This window comes from Arachis ipaensis, chromosome B09 (assembly GCF_000816755.2).
Source record: "Arachis ipaensis cultivar K30076 chromosome B09, Araip1.1, whole genome shotgun sequence".
Taxonomy (NCBI): domain Eukaryota; kingdom Viridiplantae; phylum Streptophyta; class Magnoliopsida; order Fabales; family Fabaceae; genus Arachis; species Arachis ipaensis.
In genome coordinates, this window is record NC_029793.2 from 128,401,206 (window position 1) to 128,404,056 (window position 2,851).

A 2,851-nucleotide genomic window follows, 5' to 3' on the forward strand; every position below is an offset into this window, starting at 1 on the left:
AATATTAAATTTACTATACATGAAATAGTAATTCAATCATAAAAATGTTGAGTTTAAAATAAAGAAATTGGTTTTCTTAAACCAATTGCTTGATGAATTTTTTCATTTAAGTGAAATCTATCTAAATGAAATTTTTTCTATCTAAAGCAATTGTTTTCACAATTGAATGATGGATTTTTCTAATTTAGATTAGTTCACTCATGAATTTTTTTAATAAACAATTATTCAAAGATTATTCCTTTATTTCTACCACAAATTTTCATGTTATTTTTTTAAAAATAATATACTCTAAAAAATTTAAATAAAATAAATCATATACCTTTACGTGTCTATTTTGATCTCTGGATGTCAAATAGTGTTCCTCGTGACTTCGTGGTAAATTTGCAAAAAGTTTTTTTTTTTAATTCTTGTCTCACAACTTTAAGTCGTTACTAAACCTCCAAATTATTGATCATTTAATTGATCTAGCAATTATAAATTTTTGAAGCGTATAATAATATAATCATAAATTAAAATTTGTAAACATTTTTCTTTTTTTTGGAATTTTTGTACTATGTACTTTAATGCTTGTCTTCATGATATGCATGTTTTATTTTTTATTTTTGTTTTAATATTATTCATCTTATGAATATGTGTTGTACTAAACTCATCTTATGATAGAATTTAGAATGAAGAGAATGTCACAAGCGACGGAAGTTATTTAAACAACCGTTATTCTCCTATTCCAAGTTCTTAATGTCTCAAAAGAAAAAAAAACTCAATTAACCTCTAACTAACTTGGGAAGTCCATAAAAAATTATAAACACTTCTGAACAAAAAAAAAAACACAAAAACTTAATTAACCTCTAACTATCTTACTAATTATAGAAACAGTTTAACTAATCATAACTGTGCACCCCTTAACCATATATAACTCTGCACCTCTATAGTCTATTAATATATAAACAACGAGTTTTTCTCCCAACAATAATAACGGCGATCAACGAATTATTATCACCAAATCACTTGAAGCCTTTGAAATACGGTGCAATTGCCATCCGATACTACGACGCCTCACCACCCTGGCAGGTCATCATCATTCAAAACATTGATGCTGAGCTTCCGCAAAATTAAAGTAGAGCGGATCAAATGGGAGCATACATCAAATTGGTCGCGTGTTTCTTTAAACCCATTCACTTCCACTTCCCTGAGGCTTCTTTGGAAACAAGTCGGCACTATGAACCTTTTCCAGGATTCATGGTATAATAACGGGGTTAATATTCCTGCTAACACAAGAAAAAAACCATTATTATTATTATTCAAGTTTACATATTTTGATAATATGATAAAAGATATTTAAAATTTTTTTGTTATTATAATTTTTAAAATATGAAATTAAAGCACAAAATAATTAAATTCTATAATTAAATGAAAAGAAGTTGACTTGAATAGTAGAATTGACTAATGGAAAAGATATTGTTGTATTACAGGTCTATTGTGAGTTTGGTCAACCATGGACAACTGTTATGAGTACACTAATTTATGTCGTAACCCACATAAATGGATTTTGCCTCACCCGTTCATCTCCCGAATGAATCACCTTTTATTTCATTAACAAATAAATAAAGCCATATAAAAACTAAAAAGTTTTAGTAATTATGTATATTAGGGTTAGGGTTAGGGTTCAAGATCCCAACAGTACTTCAGGCTCAGACTCTCCATCCAAGAGCAAGTTGATAGCAGCCTCTTAACCGATTCTATTGTCAACTGAATCGAAGAAAGAGTCACATCATTCAGTGCCTCAAACTTGGTCAAGTTTCCAGGCGCCAAACTGCACGAGTAAAGTTCCAAACTCTCCATTTCTGGTGCAGTTTCTTGTTCTGGTAAACGCTTCTTGGAAATTCAATTTTATATTAAATAGTATTTTATCTTGTTAATATTAAATAGTATTTTATCTTATTAATTTGGTACTCTTTAGGTATTCCTTTAAGTACTCTGATGTATATAGATGATTAGATAGAATATGTTTATTAGGGTTAGGGTGTCTAATGTTCTTGTATATATATAGATAACAGTAATGACAAAGGCAACACAACTTTTCATCCTCAACTGTCTTTTTCTCTCTTTTAAGAGCCTCCCTCTCATATGGTGCTTGCTCCACTATTTTACCATTTAATTCTGTACATTTGAACAGAGTTTTGTCACGAGGCATGACCGTAGCACTCTTCAGTATGTTCCAAGAAATTGAGTTCCAAATCTTTGACGCCGTCCAATACGGCGAAATAGACGCCGGCTCCGACAATGTCGCCGCAGTTAAGAGGAAACCTTGAGGGTGAATTTGTGGTAGACATGGTGGTGCTTGTGCAATTTGATCCAGATCTTGAAGAAGTTCTTGAAAGCCTTCCTTTGCGCTACTTCAACGGCTCCATAAGCTTCTTCATTCTTCCATTCAAGTTCGTCGTTGTTGACTGTGTTGGTAGATTGCCACAGCTTCAGCCACTTCTTCGAGAGGATACATGTTTTCGCGGCTTCTTTGAAAGGAAGCGAGGAAAGAATGTAGAGAAGAATGTCTTCGGACAATGAGAAAAGTTTGTCAGTTTCTTTTCCCGCAATTTTTCTAGTTCTTGCAATGGCTATGAATTGAATGATGGAGCTATGAAGAATTACTCTTTATATTTATAACGAGGTTTCGAACATTTTATCTAATTTATATTCATATCACCCCACCCATTTTATTCAACTTCAATAAAGTTTTATTTGTATGCACACCTTGATTATGTTTACCAATTATTCACGTGTTTTTTATTATTAAAATTTTTTAAGAGTTTAACAAAGATTAAATTATAGATACATCTTTTGTCATAAAAACTCT

At 31.1% G+C, this 2,851-nt stretch overlaps 1 protein-coding gene across 2 annotated transcripts in view; it reads right to left on the reverse strand.

Annotated features, from left to right (window-relative positions):
* Positions 1-2,851, reverse strand: part of LOC107619501 (putative F-box/LRR-repeat protein At5g54820) — a 19,418-nt gene that overhangs the window by 8,902 nt on the left and 7,665 nt on the right. Inside the window, exon 5 of one of the 2 annotated variants that reach the window (XR_001615672.2) lies at positions 890-913. The exons of the other annotated variant lie outside the window; for it this stretch is intronic. The gene's annotated coding sequence lies outside the window, so the exon portion shown is untranslated. Of the gene's footprint in view, positions 1-889; positions 914-2,851 lie in introns of those variants that run through there. 2 annotated transcript variants of the gene reach the window in all.